At 33.0% G+C, this 22,761-nt stretch overlaps 1 protein-coding gene and 3 long non-coding RNA genes across 25 annotated transcripts in view; 1 reads left to right on the top strand and 3 right to left on the bottom strand.

Moving 5' to 3' along the window:
- LOC102621844 (receptor-like protein 13) overlaps nt 1-22,761 on the bottom strand; it is a 215,691-nt gene that overhangs the window by 137,338 nt on the left and 55,592 nt on the right. The window lies entirely within an intron of this gene.
- On the bottom strand, nt 4,266-5,859 carry LOC127902619 (uncharacterized). The gene is made up of 3 exons (XR_008055048.1): nt 5,608-5,859; nt 5,277-5,480; nt 4,266-5,018 (listed from the first exon to the last, which is right to left on the bottom strand). It is a non-coding gene; the product is annotated as an uncharacterized LOC127902619 (long non-coding RNA).
- On the top strand, nt 7,791-9,561 carry LOC112499571 (uncharacterized). Its single transcript, XR_008055046.1, has 3 exons — nt 7,791-8,407; nt 8,993-9,135; nt 9,208-9,561. It is a non-coding gene; the product is annotated as an uncharacterized LOC112499571 (long non-coding RNA).
- LOC107178511 (uncharacterized) lies at nt 9,595-12,546 on the bottom strand. Of its 2 annotated transcripts, XR_008055043.1 has the most exons (3): nt 12,163-12,421; nt 10,193-11,035; nt 9,595-9,932 (listed from the first exon to the last, which is right to left on the bottom strand). It is a non-coding gene; the product is annotated as an uncharacterized LOC107178511 (long non-coding RNA). The 2 variants fall into 2 exon arrangements; XR_008055042.1 differs by having other exon boundaries at nt 9,595-11,035; nt 12,163-12,546.

The raw sequence follows: 22,761 nt of genomic DNA, 5'->3' as shown, positions 1-22,761 counted from the left end.
TTGTAGATGGACATGAGTTTTAAAATAAAATACCAAGGGTGGATAAATAAGGTTTCATGGAAAGAAATTCTGAGCCATTATCACTTCTAAGACATTTAACTTGACAATTAAATTGAGTGTTCACAAAAGAAATAAATGTTTTTATTAATCCTTGGGTTTCGGATTTAAATTTCATTAAAAAAAATCCAAGTGAAACGAGTGTAATCATCAACTATAGTCATGAAATAATGTGCCCCTGTATGAGTTGCAGTACGAAAAGGTCCCCAAATATCACAATGAATAAGATCAAATGAATGCAAAGTTTGAATAGAACTTAAAGATAATGGTAAACGAGTTTGCTTTGCCAAAGGGCAAGTTTCACAGGAATATTGAGAATCAAATACAAATGCAGGAATATTATTGCTTAAAAATTGTGAAGGTGCTTTTAAGGGATGTCCTAACCGCTTGTGCCAAGTAATATGTGTAGTAAAATCAGCATGATGGGTGATTGAAAAAGAAGTTGGTGTAGACTTCACTTGAGGAACAAAGTAGTACAAGCCATTAAGCTGCTTCCCCAAGCCAATCATCTTCTTCGAAGCTAGGTCCTGCAATATACAGAAAGTGGGAAAAAAATGGATTGAACAATTCATGGCAACAGTAAGTTAACTCACTGAAAGTAAATTAACATGAAATGATGGTGCACATAATACATTATTAACATGTAGGTGGTTTGAAAGTTGTGTTGAACCAATTCCAGTTATCTAAGAATAGGCACCATTAGGCAAGGTTACTTGAGATGACAGAGGAGTTTTAATAGGTATTGAAGTTGCTATGTGATTTGTTGAACCACTATCAATAATCCAGTGATTCAAGTCTGTCTTTTGCATATTGAAAGATGAACAGAAAGGTATAGGGATACCTATGTAGTTTGATCGAGCAGGATTGTTACCATTTCTAAAGAAAGCTTTTATTTGGGCAAGCTCTTCAGAGGTAAATTGGGGAGTTTGTTCAGTTGGTGTCTTTGCTAAGTTCTGATTCATTTCAGCACTAGTTTAATGCACAACAGGTTTTCTGCTTCGATTTGGAGGCTGAACGTCTTTGCCATGAAGCTTATGACCAACTGGGAATCCATTCAAGTAGTAACAATGATCTACTGAATGAGTTGTGCCCTCACAGTAAGTATGAAAGAAAGATTTCTTCATTCCTTGTGGCTTGGGATGAGAGGATGATCCTTGTTTGGTTTGTTGTTGTGCATCAAATTATGTTTCTCTGGATTTATCACGAGCTTTGATACTCATGGCATGAATGAGATCAATGCCTTTGGCTTCAGTAAGTCCTCGCTGCTTTTCTTCCTCACAGAGAAGAGAATATGCCTTTTTGACAGTTGGTAGAGGATACATTAACATTATTTGTCCTCGCAAAGCTGAGTATGTTTCATTCAATCCCATGAGGAATTGTCCCAGCCTAATCTTTTCTTCTTTTTCTTTCAAGTCTTTTTGTCCTCCACATGTGCATGTGATTGAAGGACTGCAAGTAGTTAGCTCATCCCACAACATTTTTATCTTTGTATAATAAGAAAAAATTGAATCTTGATTTTGTTTCAATTCAACAATAAATTGCTGAGTTTGATAATGGTGGGAAAAATCACCTTGAGAGAAACGTTCTTAAAGGTCAGTCCAAATCTCTGAGGGTGTCTCTAAATAGAGTACACTATTTGCAAGCTCCTGATTTAGAGAGTTAAGGATCCAAGAAAGCACCATATCGTTGCAGCGCTGCCATAAAGAATGTTTTGGATCATCTTCATCTGGTGTGTGAATGGTTCCTTTAATGAATCCCAGTTTGTTTTTTTGCACTAAGACTCACTAGCATAGATCTCTTCCACATAGCATAATTTGTTCCATCTAAGACTTTTGGAACAAGAATCATGCCAAGATGATCAGAAGCATGAAGAAAAAGAGGGAATGAGGAATCAACCATAGACATAGACATAATGTGATGAGAGGTTTGAGAGGATATATGATTTGGTGAATGATTGTGACTGCTATCACTATCAATATCATCCATAAAAAAAAAAAAAGAGAAGATGAAGTGTTTTACTGAATCAAAACCATTGCTCTGATACCATGAAAAAATGATATTTGAAAAGAATACTGATTTTATTCTTCTCTGTTTTTTCTGCAGTAGAATTATAGAGGATTTATATATAAGTTTAAAAGAGCTAATATTCACAAAACAAAGGAAAGTAAATAACGATCCCATATTCAAAGGGATTACAAATCAGCCACATATAAGGAAACAATCTCTCTCAATTAGTCAAGTGAAGCCAACGAAATCTTAACAGTTTACCTAGTTTCTAATTTTAAAGAAACCCTTTGGTGTTTTTAATAAACATTTACTACATGTACGTTCTTAGCTCTTAATCATATTACTGTGTAAATTTTGTGTTCTCTGGGTTTTCTTGAATCTGTTGGAAGATTAAATAAAAATCATTTCCATTCAAGAACTTTCATTTGGGGTTATTTTAATATAATATTCCAAGAAAAGAAGTGATTTCAAATTCTAATATTTGCGTCAATATAAGTAGTCAAATTGAATATGTTAGTGAAATGCTGCCTCACTGTCCCATTGAATATGATTCAGCTAACAGGGCTAGAGCTTGTGGATGCCAGTGGCACTGAACAAAGTATTGGGTGGTAATTATAAGACCACGCTATGCCCAAAACCCAAGTTAGGCGATTACAAATACGGGAATCAATGTCACTTTGCTAGGAATGGAGAGGATAGATTGCCTAGTGAAATGCAACTTTGTAGAATACTGAGAGATGTGCTGAGAGATGAGGATAGTTGTCGATTTCTTCATGTAAATGCTGAGAGATGTGCGGAAGTTTCTACTCAGTTTAGGCTCAGTTTAAGAATAGCCTGGTGATAAACATTTTGAGTGGTGGATCTTCTGTGGATAACAGAAGTAGGTCTATTCAATGGGAACGCGACAAGGGGCTTGCTAACTTGCTCAGGTTGTGCAAATGTTAAAAGCAGAATGCCAGTTGTATGAAGTTATGTAATTTTCTTTATAGAACTATGAAAGCTTGGAGTCCACGATTCAATGGAATCTCGGGCTGTGCCAATGATTGTTTCAAGTACTTTTTCTACTTTCAATGTCCAGACTAAGACTATTTCTAAGCAGCAAGTGCAGGATATAAAGTGCAAATCAAAATAGACAGAAGTGAAGAGGAAGATAAGTGGTATATATGTTGATTGGATTGAAGATATACCACTTTTGCCTAGTTCTTAGAACAAAGCAGAAAGCTGTAGTTAAAAATATACCTTCTGCTAAAGATAAGTAGTCAATAGTTCTATTAGTGCATAACTTTGCGGTTAAGGATGATCGCTGTCTATTTTAAGAGCTTTTAATAGAATTTACTAGCCCTGATTTTCAATCTCAGTGTTTTGCGGTTGTTATCGACATCTCTCTGTTACATTTTTCAAGTTTCATTGATAAATTAGTAGTTAGCCTTATGAAGAATGCACACACCATAACCATGTACGTTAAATAGCAAACCTGCATTTTATTGAACTGTGAACTGCTGATTCAATAAAGCTCAACATAAGCTAACAAGTATTTGTGAAATTGCTTCATGGTACATTGTTTGAAGTATTTAAGCTAATATATGATTATTAATGGGCTCGTGAGCCAACCCCATTAATTATATGTACATATATATAATGTTACCATCAATATGATATGTGACATCCCATAACAGCTAATTATAGATCTTTATCCATTTTCATAATCTGCCTTCTGGCTTCCACTGCTCATCACTAAATTCAAAATCCATTGCACCTCAAAACAACATGAGAAATCTTATAGGCAAATCATGACCAGTTCAAAGATAATAGCGATTATAGGGAAAGAAAATTAAAATCGAAGACGCATATAAAATAATCAAGCTACTGATGAAAAAAATAACATGAAAGTATAAGTATTTATACTATACCTTCACTTATTAGGAAGTTTGTTTCGCTATTGGGTAAGATCAAGCTCTCTGCATATCCTATTGGCAAAAGGAAATCACACACGTGTGATCTCTCTCTCTCTCTCTCTCTACACACACACACACACATATACACACGCATGTACATATACATGCATGGTCATCATCTTAGAAACCGATTGAGAAATCATTGTCAGAGTTTGAATTTGCGCAATGACTAGTCATGTTGCTAAAAGGAAAAAAGATTGAGTTTGAAAGAAATTCATTATCATCAAATTGGTCCAATATCCACTTCACTGTGTGGATCAAATACATTTTCGAATAGTGTACTGATCTACAATCTACTGCAATAATTTTTTAGGACCCTACATCAACAAATTATGGGATTAGTTGGTTTATTAACCCTAATACATCCGAACAAGTCAATCCTTTCATGAGAAACAAAATGAATTTTGCATCCCTGAAACACAACATACTCAGCTAGTTGAAATTGTGGATATACGGGGGTAACGTAAGCATGCTTTCACAATTTGAAAGATTTATTTTTTAAGATTTAGTATTTCTGGGATCATATTGAGATAGAGGGGTGGTGAAGGTCTATAGATTTTAACTTGACAGCTTCCTATAACCAAAGATACATAACTATACTAAATGAGCATCATTGAATTTCAAAGTTATTCATTATAAATACTTAAAGAAAGAAAAATAGATACTTTGGTAATAGTAATACATTATACCTTTTCTCTTTTCCAAATTTGCTTAACCTTACTACAAGGCAAGCTGAGTCCAATCAGGTTCTCCAATTCAAAATCTGATGTCAGTATTTTCAAAAGATATTTATGCCAATGGAGATTTCTCAATTCTATAGGAAGGCATTCTAAACCTCAATGAAGTTGTACCCTGGAGCTTATAATTGGAACACCATCATACTCGGATATATAAAATTTCAGCAATCTAAAATTTGACATTGTTTTAAATGCTCCAGAATCTAAACGTATGTCTCTTATCCTGGAGAATTCAAGAATATACTTTCGGTTGCATGTGTCCCTTCAGAAAAGAAGCAAAGAATGAGTTGGCATAAATTTTCTCAGGAAAAAAATCCTAAAATTATAAAGAGCTCCTTAAATGAGACAAAACCTGCACTCGCTCAACTCTTTTTTTTTTTGTGTCATTCTAGTCTTCTTCAATCCCCCCCTCTAAAACTTTAATCCAAGCGTTGAGTGTAAGTAAACTAAAATATGATTTTCGTATGCAAGTACAACACAACATGCCCATAAAAATGAAGAGCGGAAGTTAGAATCAAACCTCCAGCAATTGATATTTTGCAAACTGATATTTGATTCTTCTCAGACTTATGTAATCGTTTTGATGGTGCAGTTTTTGAATTATATTACATAGCCTCAGGTACCAATACCATTTTCACCATTTTGTTTTTATTTCATCTTTCCATTAAAGATGAAGGGGTGGGAAATTATCAAAGCAGCTGTTAGATGACACCTGCTTCTAGACCTGCAAGTAAAACCAAAGAATGAGCTCCATTAGATATATTTGAGTTAATAAAATCCCTTGTTCCTCCTAATGGTTATAGACATTAATTAGGAGGGAGAAATTAAGTAAATTAAATTAAATGAAGGACCTTCATTCTCAACGCATGCAGCCGGCTATTTTGTTACCAAGTTGTTGAAAGGAAGTAAATAGAGAAGCATTCAAATACCACTCTCCCAGATCGATATTCCTAGTAAGACTAAGGTGTAGTTGTACCACTCGGCCTGTGGAGTTGCTGCACTCAACCCTTTCCCTTTGTTCATCTACCCAGTTTTGAAGTCTATAAGGGGAATTGAAGAAATGTTTAAGCCGAAAATGAGCAAATTCCTCATGCTCCAAACATCCCTCACTCGACTCCCCCACCTCCCGGCGCCCTCTTCTTCCTAATATTATTAATATGAGAACTAACATTGTCACCATTTTGGATTTTGAACCACCCATTCTAGCTATATCTCTAACTATTAAAAAACACACATTCTCTCTTTCTCTATAACTATAAATAACAAAAGGGCTCTATGTTATTTATAACAAACACATCTAACAATTTATGCACTCAGGCCCCAGCTAGCTTTCAGTTGTCTTCTTTGGTAGTCTTCAGCCTTCTCAAAGACTTTCGTCATGCCTTACTTTCAGCCACGGATTGAGTGAACCGGTGATCCGTTACCCACCCCACTTCAATATTAATAATATTAATAATAATAAATATATTCTTCAAGCAATTGAGATTTGACACCCACCCCACTTCAATACTAATATTAATGGGAAATCATAAATTCTTCTACAAATGAGTCATTATTCTAAAATTGTTATAAGCATATATATTTTTTTAAAAAAAAAAAAGAGAGAGAAGGGGAACTTGTTATTTTAAAAACTTCAATACGGCCAGAAATTATTGTAATAGATTTCTGGTGTGGCTACCGAATCCGCGCGTATTTTACGATTTTTTTTTCCAATCTTGTGTACCGTTCAACACTTATATATGCTTTGCAATTGATTAGTTAACAAAATAAAATTCTTGATCAGGTGTGCGGTAAAAAGAATTAAAAAGATTAAAAACCACTAATGAGTAACTTATTATTTTACAAAGCTTTACCTGGTGCTGTCAATATGGCTAGAAAGTAAAAGATCCCCATCATGATAAGGAATAATTATTATTCTAGATTTGTGCAGTGGCGAAGCTAATACCATTTTTTGTTTTTGAGTGAGCTGAACTTTTTTTTTCCCCTAATTCAATACATTTTTGTCTCACAATATAATTTTGTAAATAAGAAATTATAGATGCACCTAATAATGCGAGACAAAATAAACTTTATCTCTCAAAATATTTGTTCTAAACATTATTTAAAATAATTTAGACACATATTTATTCACAAAATGATGAACAGACAAGAATTTGATGATAATTGAAGAGGCAACATAACTAATTAATATAAAAAATTTTATATAGGTTTCAATAAAGGTAATTTTGTAACTAAATAATTTTTTTTCTGAGAAGCCCGGCCTTGCCCTCTCCAAAATTCGCCACTGAATTTGTGGGGTAGTTATTGGAGTTCACACGTTTTCAATTTTTTTTTTCCGATCATTCAATAGTAATTTTGGTTTTTAGTTTATTATTATTGTTGTTATTATTATTAACTCAGGCATTTATTAAAGCTCGAACACATAATCTAAACTTTGATATATTTTTCGCTGAGAGGAGTCAAAATTTGAGAATTATATGCCCATCATGAAATGGGTTAAATTTGAGTTTTTATGGAAGAAATCATTTTATAATGGTTTTGGTATGATTTACCTATGGGTCATGAATAAATTCAAGATAACATAGTAATGAAAAATAAATTAAACAAAATAAAAGGCTAAATCAATATTTTAATAATAATTTTTTATTAAAGTTATTATTATATAATAATTATACTACTAATAATTATTATTATATAGTAATTATACTACTACTAATTATTATTATATAATAATAATAAAGTGTTGCACAAGACAAATACATATGTAATTGGTTATACAATACACTATTATATAACAATTTTTTACGGTCTCAACTTGAGTTAAAAAACTAAATTAACATTTTAATAAAGGATCCTCCGACGTTGCAACAGTTCCAATATACAACACTTTTTGTCCTCATATATAATCGCCGTAGGATCTGGAGGGCCTCCATCTAATGGCTCAGATGAGTTCCACATTTAAGTAAAGTAGTCGGTTGCCTGCAGAGACTGTAGATATATATAATAAAAAATAAATAACCCAAAACAGTTAAAATTAAGTGATCAAATTAGTCTTGAGAGGACATCGTCGGAATCGTAGCGAAAACTCATAAATTGCTCAAATCTATTCCACACATAGTAAAATCGGATAATGAAATTAATTGCCTGTGGAAGTGTGGTGGTACGAGGCTGAAGTAAATTTGAAATCGCAGCAGAGAAGTTGAAGATGAACATATCGCTGTGGCAGCCAATTGCGGCCGACATTGGGCGGAGCCGAAACTTTAGGAATTAGGCAAATGTAATTATATGGAAAAAGGGTGGAAAGAAGTCTGTTTGATTCGTTGATGAGCCGTTCGATCGGATGCGGCAGGAAACTACTGATAAGAAATTGTAAATTTTGTTTGAAAGATTTAACGGTGGTAATTAGTTTAGGATTGTCGGTTATGTTTTTTCGGAAGAATTAGAGAAGGGGAGAATGCTTTCCAGGAAGAATTAGAGTAGGATGGAAGAAGCAAGAGGATATTTATTTATTGGAGAAGGAGCATGGATATAGTTTCAATAAATTTGTCGAACAGACTGTGCAACCCCAGACACATGTACTAGGCACCAAGTCTTGTGTTCGTTAACTCCACGTGAAGATCAATATGTTAAAATATCAATGATAATGATTAGGTTAGTTAAAATCCCTCTTTTTCATGCTTTGAGTTTTGTTTTGGTTAATTGAGTTTACTGGAGTAGGTATGTTTAAAAAAACTTGTATTTTCTACTGCTATTAGAAATCAACTTCCCCAAAGTAGCTGTGAACTAGTCTGTTTTTCATCAGGATGTTTAAACTTCTCAAATATTTGAATCTCAGCATATGTATATATCATCTCATGGTTGCAAGTCACTACAGTAGCTTTAGATGTTGATAATTGGAATTCTATATTTCTATGGTCCAGGCTGCAACTGCAAGCTGCATATTTGCATGTAACTGTGGAGAAATGGAATGTTCAATGAATAGCTAATTAGTCTAGATCTACCCCCAAGATTATGTTCAGCACAAGAATACTAATAGTATTGCCAAAAGTACCTCTAATGTTTTCCCCTTAGTTCCATGGATTCTATAGAGGGTCACAAGTCCACTCCTTAAATATCTGATTTTTTGTATTTTGGATCATTCTCTTATCTGATTTTTTTAATTTAGATTTTGTATCAACTTTAATCAATTTTATTCTAGTAATTCACTCTATTAAAAGATTGAATTGACTGAGACAGGTGGTGGCCTCGATGGATTGGCCAGAAGTAATCAAGTACATAAGACTTGTCTTTACTCAGGCACACCATGAGGAAATTATCTGAGATCTCTATAAATCTATTCAAGATCCTCAGAAGGGTTTAGTTCATGGAGGAATGACCAGGTTAGTAGACATGGAAATACATTTCAGGTGCTTTAATTGAGAGAAACTTATGCTTCTGTTTGTTTTTTATAGGGAACACGATCCCACTACCCACAGCTTACTACAATCATGAAGTAACAACAAAAATTGGCTTGCTTGTTCAACTTAACCGAAGCCCGTGCTTTGAACTAAGTGAATTTATTTGGAAATAATTGATTTTATTTCTATTAATACATGATGTAAATATTGTCTGCCCCAACCTCACTTTTATTTGCATTACTTACAAGGATTCAGAATATTAATTCTGTATGTTTATATATCAATATGTTTGCATATTTCGAATGTTTTGAGTGCAAGTGGCCTGTGGGAACTTCACTATAAATAAGGCCACCAACCTTTGTAATTTAGATACAATCGAATGAAGTATAACAAATGCTTACTGCTTTAGCTTCTTTTCTCTCACTCCAGCTTCTTTCAACAAAAATTTAAAGTCCTTATTTATAATTATTCCATAAACTTAGGATACTCCCATCATAAATCCGTAATAATACAGACAATATAACCATTGTACATAATTTCAAAAGAATGGAGAATGAAAGAAACAAAAAAAGGACTCGAGAAATACAAAACAGTCTATTGTGCATAGACCTCCTTTATCTACACTAATTAACTGCGAGTGTCTAATGAACGCAATTTATTGTAACAAAAGGGAAGTCCTAGTCATTCCACTGGCTTGGTGTCAACGTCATCATCTTCACCCAGAATAGATCGGTGGTTGTTAATTCATCACTTGGGAGTCTGAACAGACGGTCATTCATCTGAGAAGTAGACATGCCATTAAGAAAATTACTTTAGTTAGTCCCAATTTACTGCCAAATATCATCACAAAAACTACCCTCATCTCATTGCAGAATATACAAAAAATGAAAGTTTTTCATCCAAGGCTTGAAGCAGATCATGGTATTAAGCAAATGTCGGGTTAGACTAAAAAAGCAAAATAAGAGCATGGTAAATCTTGCACCCAATAATAGCCAACTTGAATGTCATCTTGAGCACTATCTAAAAATTAAGAGAATACCTGTAAGGTGATGGCATATGCTTCCCATAATCGCATATCATGTCGGAAAAGTTCAAAAAGTAGCGCAAAGATCTGGAAGGAAAATCTTAATATGCAAGGATACTTATCGTAATGCACACTGTCATAATAAATCATGTAACAACTTCAAGTTAATTGGAGTTATTAAGCTAGTGCCTACCTATCATAATGTAACCATGTGAGATAATAGTTATTTATACGGCCTCAAAAGTCAAAACTAGCTATTTTGAATACAGCATCTTTGGATGCCTGAAGAATGATTATTTTGATTCTATCCAGCATTCTATGTCATACTCTTCCTAAGTTCCATTACTTTTTGAGCTTCCAAACTTTACCACCATAATCACATATAGAATAAACAACTAGCAAAAGTGCTAGCAAATTCAACGAGTTATAGTATACAACCAAGATGATATAAAGAAAAAATTCAAGCAGCTTGAAATAAGATGGCCAAGTAAAATCCTCGGAAAAATATCAGTGAAATTTTCTCTTGAAAAGCATCTGGTTATGCCCAACATAATTTTCCTTTCTGTAGTGAACTAAGTTCCACCTAAAGCATCAAATGCAATATTTTATAATTTAAAAATACAAATATTTTTACGAAAGTTCAGATCCTCAATTTTAGCTCAGTAATTTTATGCTTCTCATAAATTTCAAAATGTTGCAAGGTAAAACAGATAAAGCAAAAGCAATAATTGGGCATTATACCTTAGATCATCTAAAAAGAGTTGCCATAACCACTATTCAGTTTTTGAATTTTACAGAGCACATATGAGCTAGAAGGAATTCTGCATCCAATCGGCTCTGCAGTGTACCCATTTGAAGCTGGAATATTATGAAAGATAATTCAGTCAGTGAAGAAATGCCAAGATATATATACTTCAACAATTCCTGGGGGCATATAATAGTAATGAAATTACATAAAGCTAAATGATTCAAAAGTGAGATCTCATCAGTGTCTAATTGATCACTTTTAAAAGAAAAAATTATGTTAATGTTATAACTCTCTATGAATCTAGTTAAGAGTAAAAAGGAAGTTATGAAATACCTAACCATCTTGACTCAAGTACTTTTTAGAAACTTTTGCAAACAAAATATTTACACTATCAGCTTTGAAATGGAAAATAAAAAAAACAATCCAAGAGAAAAATATCACACTTTAGGCTCTTTTGACTGTTGATTTCAACTTGTTGGGTGATTTCATTGAACTTTCCTTGTATTAATTGTGAACTTTCAACATATTTAATACTTCCTCGAATCTTCTTAGTCACATCACGGAGTGCTTCCAAGCCATCTTAAATGATCAATTTCAGAACATGTGCAACAAAGCTGACATCAAACAATTGGCCTATTCTACATCTTCGAACCTTAATGCATGTAGGTACATCTAACCTAAGAACTCACTCTGCTTTCGATTTCAGAACTGGATACATTACATCCAACAACTGCCTACAAGTGAGAGGCCATTTTCAATTATTAATGATCAGAAATTTCTAGTTCCCCAAATTCGATCCTCTACAACCAATTTCAGTCTTAAGTGCTGCCTAAAGATCAATGTCGACATTTTTCTGTGAAACCCTAACCACTGGTTGGAAAATTATGGAACTCACGCTCAGTTAACAACTCCTAAATGAATGCATAACCAGTTGTAAAGTGTTTTTTTTTTTCAAAGAAAAGAATATATCTGCCATAAAAATTCATTAGCTATAGTATCAAACTCGAGGAGAGTGTTGTCAAAAATTTCTTGACCGACATCACAACAATAACATATCAAAGCCAAAATACAAATTCCAAAATCCAATAGTAAAACCCTAACTCTTCCAACAATTATGCATAATAATAACTCAAACAATAGGCCATTGAAATGAAAAATTAAGAGACATTTTATTACCAAAACTCTTGAAAATCCATCAAAAGTCAAATAAAAAAGATCATTTGACGGCTTTCTTTACCGTAGTTGCTGAGTTATCATCAGTCCATAGATTGCTCTCTTGCTGTTTCTTCTTCAATGACTTCCGCTCGAGTTCCCGCCACTTGTCGATTGTAGCTGTGTAGATAAATCCGGCGCCGAAGAAATAGGGCAATCGAAGAACCTTTGTGCCGGTGAGCCTACCGTCATCTCTTCTACTGTCATCTTTCTCTGCGGTGTGTGTATTAGTTACACACTTCGTCATTTTCTTGGGGATTGTTTGGTAGCCGAGAAATGTAACGAGAGAATATAAGCGGTTGTAAAGGTTGCCAATGGCTGATTAAATTATCTAATAATTAATTGCAGCCGTTAGATTAAATTTGAAAGCATCTGCGATTTTACTGGAAAAAGACAAAAAGCGTGGTAAGCTACAACTGTGGCAACGTAGGTGAGTCCTTTAATAAATTACTCAAACAATATTTTTATGAAATTCTGTAATATAGTTTTATAATCCTATTTGTATTGTAACTTATTAAAATAAAAAATGAAATTGATTTTAAGATTTTATCAAATAAAATATGATTCTATTGTTATTTTTTAATTAAATTTAAACCTAATTACATTTTATGTCTAATTTTTCTTATTGCGTTTAAAATTTTGGCGCTTTTTCTAATTACAATAAATTTTAGATTTATTTCTCGGAAGATTTAAATTTATAAAATTAAATAATTTAATTTTGATGGATTGCTTTGATGCTTGAGTTGAGATATCTTATCTTACTTTAATTTGTATTGACATTGTTAGAATTTATGTTGTAATATGGTTAATATTTAAGAACAAAGTTATTGTAAAATCCATTATTCATAATTTTTATCCACTACATTTTTTCGTATTTTAATATTAATTTAATAATTATTATAATTTGATATAGTTAAATTTATTAAAATAAAAAATATTTTAATTATAAAATTCAAACCAAACCCAAATAAGTTGATTTGGGTTGGGTTAAAAATATTTGGGTTGGTTTGGATTGAACCCAAATTTTTATGATTTGCTTTGAATTGACTTAAAATCTAACCCAAACCAACCCATACCCACTCCTACTCATGACTTTGACGGCCAAAACATGTTTCATGACACGAATAATGACAGTTTTGTTTGAAGTACAGCGGAGGTGTCTATTCAACTACCAAAACCATGCTCAACCGAAATTGTTTAACATTTTTTTTAAAAGAAACTCTTAACTATAAGGCTTATGCTGTGGAAAGAGGAACAACTACACATTTGAGGGAGGGGAATTACTGATCCCATTAGCTGTAGCACCTAGCTTCCATCTCTAATTTTAACTTTCGATGGATAAAGTGTTTTCAAATTCCTCAAATGTCTGTAATCTGTTTAATAATTGAAGAAAGTGAAAATTCATTTTCTAAATTTAAGGTCAAACTCCCATTAAAATTTTTATTTTTATTCAATATTGCAATTAGATGGTAATCACTTTGTCAGAGAGATGTAAAAAGATTTGCCTGATTGCTCTTTACTAGAAGGATTGTATCTTAGTGATCACAGGGCCAAAAATTGAGTTCCGTGCGTTTTGCATTTTGTGGACATTTTTTTTTTTTTTTTTTTTTTTTTTTTGCTTTGGTGGAAATTTCGGTGGAGTCAATACGGCTAGAAATTCATAGAAGGATGAATCAAAGGTACTCAGTTATTATTGTAGGCTTGTAAGGCAGCCAGCGGAGTACACATGTTTTAATGTCTGTTTATGGTTCAGTTTCCCATTTGATTAGTTACCAAAGAGAAACATGATTATCAATTTCAACTGGAAGTCTTTCATGCCTTAACTTTCTTCCTTCATTTCCATATTTCTCATTTCGCTTTAATTTTCCACAATTCTGCCTTGGATGGTAATTTTTGATTCCCGACGAATTGAGTGAACCGTTACCCACCCCACTTCAATAATAATGCTCATGGGAAATCATAAGTTGTTCTATAAATAAGCCATTATTCTAAAATTATTATAAGCACATTTTTTTAAATCAAGAATGGGAGCTTATTATTATTTCAAAAACTTCACCGAGTGGAGTCAACACGGCTAGAAATTAAAAGATTCCAAGCATCAAAGGTAATTATTGTTGTAGATTTCTAGTGTGACTATCCGAGTCCACACGTTTTAAGTTTTTTTTTTTTTCCCAATTTTTTGTATCGTTCAACACTAATGCTTTGCAATTGATTAGTTCACAAAATAGAATTCTTTTCTCAGTAAATTAAAATTTTGTTTAACTCAATCTGTTATATGTAATGTGATGAATTCATATCTAAAGAATCAAAACTATGATTTGAACTTGCTTGAGCACAAAGAAACTCAATCATCAATCGAAATCCCTTGTTCGATCGGAGGAGCTTGACTCCAGATTTTTTCGAGTTGCTCTTGCTGCGAAACACCGATCCAAGACCATTCATTCATTATTAGGCATATGATATCGTCCGGAAGATTGGACCAATACGAACGAGTTTGTAGATGATAACTGCGAAGACCGTTCAAAATTACTGTTAAAACGGTTAAATATGCTATGTGACATTTCTGCACAGTCACTTAAGTCAGTTAGGTGCTCCATGAATCTTATGATGAGTTTAAATAAAATTAAAATAAGACTAAAGCTCATCGGGACCAACAACCAGAGCTGAAATAATGCCAAGAAGGAAGCAACAACTTCATCTACTACATGTCAGGAAAATTCGTTAAACCTCTGATGAATTTGGATAATTCAAGTAAATGACATTAATTCATATATATTATGAAATTAAGGATCTTGTATTTTTGCCCCGCAGACCTGGCCGAATGATTTTCACATAAGTTTATTTAGCTAGTCATCTGAGTTTGAATCTTAGGCCAAGAAGAGAGGGGCTTAAAATTTGCTTGTGCATTAACCATCTTAATTTCTACCTTTTTGAAAAAAAAAAATTATTTACGTAAGGGATTTGATATGGTTAATTATTTTTACAATAATTAAAAAATTATTTTTCACTATCATTCAAATTTACACAGTAACTAATATTCATGTAAAACGCATTTTCCATAAGTGAAGACTTTGAATACTAATGGAAAATAATTTTTGTTGGGAATATTAATGTTAATAATTTTATTTTCTAAATTAAATTAGAAAAAAATGAATTATTTCTTCATTTAATATAATTTAGTGTTGATTCGCATATAAACATACAAAACATAATCAATTTAGTGTTGATTAGTATATATAAAAAATTAATTTTCTATATGAGCGAAATTGTTAATCTGCGGGCATAGACTATGATCCCGCCTTTTGATGTACCATCCCCGTGGATGATGCATTGCGTTTCTGCATTCACTTGCATAAATAATCTGCCTCTTGAAGGAGTAACGACGTCGTAAAACTCAAGAACAAGGATTTGTTATTTAAACTTTTAACTTCAATCCACTTCATCTCTTATAAATTGATCAAATTAACTTGAAAAGAATATGCCTCTCCGTGATCATCTCAGATTGAGCTATGACTACATTGCTTTCTCACGATTCAATTAAACTATAAATACACTGTTTTCTCAATTTCTTGTAGTTCACTGTACAAATTGGAATTTAGTGGGGTAGCTAGCCTAGTTCTAAAATCTAAACCACCTACCTAGTTTACCCCTCTAAACTGTGAATTTGTATGTTTGCTTTCTTGATTATTTAGTATGAAAAACTAAACCTGATATCGGTACGGCAGATTAATTGATTTATGAAAAATCATTGAAAATGTGAGGTGCTCATAAATACTACTACAATTTTAATGGCAAAATTTTATTACTTTAGCAAACCTGACTAATACTTGAGAATTTTAACGAAGAAAAATGTAATGAAGCTAACATGTTTATTATTATTATTATTCTATGAGACTATTGCTCAAATTACAACTCATCTTACATGAGATTATAACTGATATTTACAAATTAGACTATTACTGAAACCAAATTACATCAATACTTATGGAGTTCTGCCTAGATTTTAACCCTCACTAATATTCGAGGGATTAAAGAAAGAAATACCCAACATTGCGCTTGTGGGGGTTCAAACTGCTGCCCTCCAAGTTGGAGGGCAGACACCCGAACGACTCAGCCAAAGGCCTAGTGGCTAATGAAACTAACATGTTAATAGTAACGAAATGTTGTGTACAATAAAATAGTAATGAAATGTCATCCATATTTCAACAAAAATAAAACCCCCAGTGTCGCCAACGAGAGTTCACATATACAACACCGACGATTCCCAATATCACAATTATATAGAATGTTGTAAAAGTGATATAAAAACTCTCCATGTCAATTTAATTATCATCTTCTCCGTTGCTAGTTGTGAAGCTTAGATATGGCAAACTCAACAAAGTGAAACGGCAGTGTTTTGGGCTTGTTGTTGTATTTAAGTGTCACGAGACAAGCACGTGTTTTCAATTATAATTCACAAGCTTCAAAACGGCATCTGGTTGAAGTCGTTTTGGCCATCATTTAAGTAACACGCGTGACGAATATGTGAGCAGTTCTTTAACCAAGTTCTTAATAGCCGTTATCCACGTGTCGGTAATCTGCTCAATCTGGGTTTGCTAGTTTGTCACTGACGCAGTTATGAAGCTGGCTAACGAAGCAGATTGGGGTCATCACTGTGAACAAACTAGAGAGAGATTGAAGAGAGAGACTCATAGCTTATTCTCTGAAATCTCTTTTGTTAGCTTTGTAAAAAGATTCTTCTTTGATCATCAATAAAATCTCACTGGAAAGCTTCTCCCGTGGTGTAGGTTGTGTCATTCTTGGGTTCTTTGGCTGTGTTTGTTCCAATTATAGGTTTATATTCATTGAACTTGTTTCTTGATTCTGATTAATTTTTCTTGCTAAAGATTTGATTGTTTCTGGATTCAATCATAAGTTGTGCGTATTGTATTGATCTGTTCAAGATCAAGGGCAGTGCTTGATATCGCTAAGTTAATAAGGTCAAATCACTACACTAGTTGAAGCTTCCGCCATAGTTCCTGACGGTCCATTTTCATTGCAGCTCTTACGTTGTGTTGTTTTCTTGTGAAATTTCAAAAAAAGAGATGGAGAAATAGTTTTATTCTTAAGTTGTCTCCAATGTATTGATAAGGTTAGGAGTCAGTATGCATTCAGCTGTTGTATGCTTAAATCAGGCTATATGGCAATGTGGATCAATATGAATGGTTGTGTGTGGCTTTATTAAGACAATCAAATGGCTATATTTACGGCAAGATATCTAAACAATTTTTTTCGTATGAATAGAATGTTTGACAGTAAATGGAAGTAAACAGGGAATCAAGGTTTGCATCACTTTCACTTCTTAGAGCACCAGGCTACAGTAAACATTTGCAAGTTTAAGGCTGCAATCAACGAGCAGATCAACTGGCTTCAGTCTATTGTATGCTGCTGTCTCTTTGAAATTCTTTGTTCTGTATCGTTTTATCTTCTTTTTGTCTTTATATCAGTTGAGATATTACTTGTCTTTCTGGGTTTGTGTTATAGTGTAGAATGTACCACACAATGTATGCATATAAAGCCTAGCACAATGTTGCTCTCAAGAGCCCTGCCTAGTAATTACTTATAAGTCATATTTTTTCTAATTTTATCACTACTTTTACTTATGTATCAAGCGATGAATAATGTCGTAATCAGAATTTTCACAAGGGAATTGGAGAATATTGCCCCCTTCAGAGTTTGAAAAGCCAGAGAACAGAAACTTTTTGTATTGTATGGTACCATGGTATGCCCCGTCTGCCTTTCTTAATGAGAAAGTAGCAGATTCTCCTTCAATTTAATTTCATTTTGTTCCAGGCCAAAATCAAAAAATTTTCTTGTCACAAGTTATACTATGTTTTTGATGAACATTCGGTGGCAGTTCAAAACATGGATCCTCATAGTTAATTTTGTCGATGGTACATGGGTGTGTCTGACATTTTTATTAGTAATTTTAATAGTCCCTTGAGAAATTCTTCTATTAACAAAAAATAATTTGTTCAAAAATCATTTTTCTACTCACAGGCAATGCTTTGTTCTTGATGAACATAAGTTGGTTGTTCAAAATGTGGATCCTCAAATCAAAATGGCAAATTTTTTCATGAGTGATTCTTTAATTAAACAGGTGATCTTAAATTTCATTTCTTGTGTCTATAACATATGGGTGTGACTGGCATTTAAGGAACAATTACAGCAGTGCCCTGAGAGAATACAAAATATATTCAACCACAAAAATTAAAAGTCAATTTACTTATTTATTTTTTTATTTTATTCCATCTTATTTGAATTTTATAAAACTAGTGGGTGTGTAGTAGCTAATCTTATTTGTCCCTTTGAAATAACTGATAATACTTTAATCACCGAATGTTTAACAGACTCGTAATGTAACTACCACGTCAAACAAACACGTAGTCTCAGCAGTGAACTACAACCGCATACCCGATACATATATAGAACAGTACGAAGCGGTAGAGTTAAAGCAAAGCGTTTAAGAAGTGATTTAAGCTGATGCAATCGTAAAGTATAAGAAGAATAAAAGAACATCCTTTTACTGTAGCCAACAAAAAATTGGAGCTTTCTAGTAAGTTATTCAATTCAAAAGCTTCTGAGCTGTGCCATTTGGCTTTCGAATTTGGTCAACAAAAGTCTAACATGCTCTATTCAAACTTATAATTTTCAAGAAGCTGTCAGCCACACCGCTCACTTCCGCTCACAAGACCGCCACTAAGAAGCTTATAGTACAGGGGAAAATGTATGAATACCTTCAAGATAGAATAAAATAGTAATCATACCGACAGCGAAATTTACTTGCTTCAAATGGATAAAACACACGCTTCGCCTTATAATTCAACACCCCAAGTTCACAAACTTTTGATGACCTTATATCAACACCTGCAAAATCATTCAAAAAAATCAAAATTAAAAAAAAATTGGACTTCATAAATGGAAAAAAAATGAAAATGTTAAAAAAACCTTCAAGTACCAAACATTTTGTTTGATTCAAGATATTGATTTTATCCAATCCAACCCACATGAAAGGTGAATTTTCATGGGTTTTGCTTTGTTCTTGTTGTGCACTCAAAATTTTCTCTTCTTATACACTCAAAATTTTCTCTTCTTAGGGTGCGTTTGGGATTGAGGTTGGGCAGCTGTAGCTTAAAAGCTACAGCACTAAAGTGTTTGGTAAACACTAACTGCTGTAACTTTTAAGCTATGTTGATATGAATTTTCATTTGTATAATAGAAAATCTATTATATCTTTAATAATTTCATCAAAATTATTATTTAAAATTTATATTTACTATATATTATTAACTTTTATTTAATACTTACAGTTTTTTTTCCACAACAGCTATAGCTTAAAAGCTACAGCACCTCAATCCCAAACGGACCCTTATATCGGTTAAAACCATGCCAAATTTTCTCTTTTTATATTAGTTACACGTGGTGGTCAATCCACAAATAAGAAATTTTGGAATATATATATCTTTGCCCCCATTTGTAGGTCCAATAGACAATATTGTCCCCTTGCTTAATCTTGTCCCTTTCATCAGAATATATATTCCCTACTTCTTTTTTCAATTGTCAATTTGTCACGATCCAACCTTCGAAGCAATCAACTTTTAATTAAAATTTAATGCACAAGTTTCGGCCTTCATTTTTTTAAATTTAAAAATTAATTAAAAATGTTAAATAGTAATTAACACTTCATTATTATCAAATTAGTCTTTATTGTTTGTGCAAACAATATTACAAACTATAAGTTTGCCATTTCTTCTAAATAAGTCATCATTGTCATTTTAAGAACTACTTTTAGATCAAACAAAAGAGTGAAAATTACTATACATAAAAACCATTGTCATCAATTTTATTGTTAGGATTTGAAGTATTAGTGTTGCAATATAAGCTGAGGTAATTTTGCCTCACAGCCATTTAATGGAAAAAAAAATTGAAATTCTCCTAACGAATTTGTGATAGCTATAATTTATTTTAATGATTTACCTCAACTCTAAGGCAAAACCTAACTCGAGTGATAAGAGGGCAATCTTCCTAGAGCCAAGTACATTATGTAAATTCTGAAAAACTTATTTCTTATGCCCCTATTACTACTATTTGACAAAGCTTTTTCAATATACTCTAAGTCTACAGTGCTAAATGGAGTAAATAATCTCATGACCTTTTATTATTTCAATTTAGAAACTAACAGGATTCCGTTGTTAATTAGTCAAAAATCAGGGAGCCAGATGATATTAAATGAACAAAAGAAAATGCCCAAAACCAAACACGTGTTTATTTATTTTATGATTTCGTTATTTTTTAAAAACAAAAAAATAAGCAGGAGAGTGTTGATTCATTACCAGAGTAGCCAATCTTGGCTACAATGGGAGAGGTCAAGATCCAACTACAAGGGTTCTAAGCAGTCACTATTTAAACCTTGCGTCAGGGTCTCAAATGCAGATCATTAAGTAGTTGCAACAAGTAAACCCATGATCTCTTATTTATAATTGTGTTGTGGATGCTAGTAATAAGTGGCCAAAAGCTGCTTATCATTTGTCGTTTTGGGGTGATTATAGATGGTAGTGTCAATTTAACATGTAGAAATATGCAAACATTAGTAGCTTAAAGTATCAAATAAGTTAGATCTCAGTAGATTGCAGCACTATCTCACGGTGTGCAACTATGTATTTCAAGTTGGGGAATTGTGGATCTAGCAATTGTTGCCACATGCAGATTCCTGTTAGAACCAGCAGCGTAAAGATATTCTACAGTGGTTCTAATATTCTTTTATTTAAAGATAGTTCATCCAGACAATGATTCATACTTGATAAGTCAATATATCTGCTGCAACAAACTCTCATAAATAAAATCCTTTTGGAGTCTAGAGCATTTATCATAAGATTAGAACATAGCTTTCACAATGTGCTGGTTTATTGTGAAATTTCAAAAAAGAGATGGAGAAATAGTTTTCTTCTTAAGTTTTTGCCAAATGTATTGATAAGGTTAGGAGTTGGTATACATGCAGATGTTGTATGCATAAAGCATGCTGTGTGACAGTGGATCAATATGAATGGTTATTTGTGACTTTATTATGACAGTCAAACGACTATATTTATAGCAAGATATCTAAACAATTTTTTTGTATTACTAGAATGTTTGACAGTAAATGGAAGTCAAAAGGGAATCAGGTCTCTTATCATTTTCACTTCTTAGAGCACTAGCGTACAGTAACTATTTGTAAGTTTAAGGCTGCAATCAGTGAGCAGATCAAGTGGCTTCAGTCTATCGTATGTTGCTGTCTCTTTGAAATTCTTTTTTCTATATCATTTTATCTTCTTTTTGTCTTTATATCAGTTGAGTTATTACTTGTCTTTCTGGGTTTGTGTTATAGTGTGGAATTCAACGTGCTCTATGTACCACACCATGTATGCATATAATGCTTAGGGCAATTTTGCTCTCAAGAACCCTACCTAGCCATTACTTAGGACTCATATTTTTCTTAACTTTGTCGCTACTTTGATTGTGTCAAGAATTGAATAATGTCGTAATCAGAATTTTCAAGGGGGAATTCAGGAATATTGGCCCCTTCAGAGTTTGAAAAACCAGAGAATAGAGACTCTTTGTATTGTATGGTACCATGGTATGCTCCGTATGCCTTTCTTTATGAGAAAGTGGCAGATTCTCATCTAATTTAATTTCTTTTTATTTCGGACCAAAATCATAAAATTTTCTACTCACAAGGCATACTCTGTTCTTGATGAACATTAGGTGGCAATTCAAAGCATGGATCCTTAAAGTCAGTTGTGTCGATGATATGTGGGTGTGTTCTACATTGTTATTCATAATATTAGTAGTCCCTTAAGAATTTCTTCTATCAACAAAAATAATTTGTCCAAAAATAGTTTTTCTACTCAACGGCCATGCTCTGTTTTTTATGAACATTAGTGATTCTTGATGAACATTAGCTTGCAGTTCAAAATATGGATCCTCAAAATAAAATGGTAAAAATTTTTCATGAGTAATTCTTTAACTAAATAGGTGACATTAGATTTCATTTCTTGTATTGATGATATATGGGTGTGACTGATATATAGGGAACAATTGTAGTAGTGCCGGAAGAGAACACAAAATACAGTCAACCATAAAAAATAAAAGCCAATTTTGTATTTATTTTTTATTTTATTCTATATTACTCGAATTTTATAAAATTAGTGGGTTTATTGCACCCAATCTTATTTGTCCCCTTAAAATAACTAATAATGCTCTATCACCGAATGTTTAACAGACTCGTAATGTCGTAACGTAACTGCCGCGTCAAACCAACACGTAGCCTCAGCCGTGAACTACAACCGCATAACCGTTACATGTGTAGAAGAGTACACAGAGAGCGATGCTGTTAAAGCAAGCGATTAAGAAGGGATTGAGGCTGATGCAAGCGTAACATATAAGAAGCATAAAACAACATACTTTTACTGTAGCCAACAAAAAATGGAGCTTTCTAGTAAGTTATTGTATTCAAAAACTTTTGGGCCGTGCCCTTCGGCTTTTGAATTTGGTCCAGAAAAGTCTAACATGCTCTGTTCTAGCTTTTTAAAAAATTCTCTACTATTTT

This window comes from Citrus sinensis, chromosome 5, assembly GCF_022201045.2.
Source record: "Citrus sinensis cultivar Valencia sweet orange chromosome 5, DVS_A1.0, whole genome shotgun sequence".
NCBI classification, from domain to species: Eukaryota; Viridiplantae; Streptophyta; class Magnoliopsida; order Sapindales; family Rutaceae; genus Citrus; species Citrus sinensis.
The sequence above is the reverse complement of the archived record's forward strand: the minus strand, read 5'-3'. Positions and strand labels throughout refer to the sequence as shown.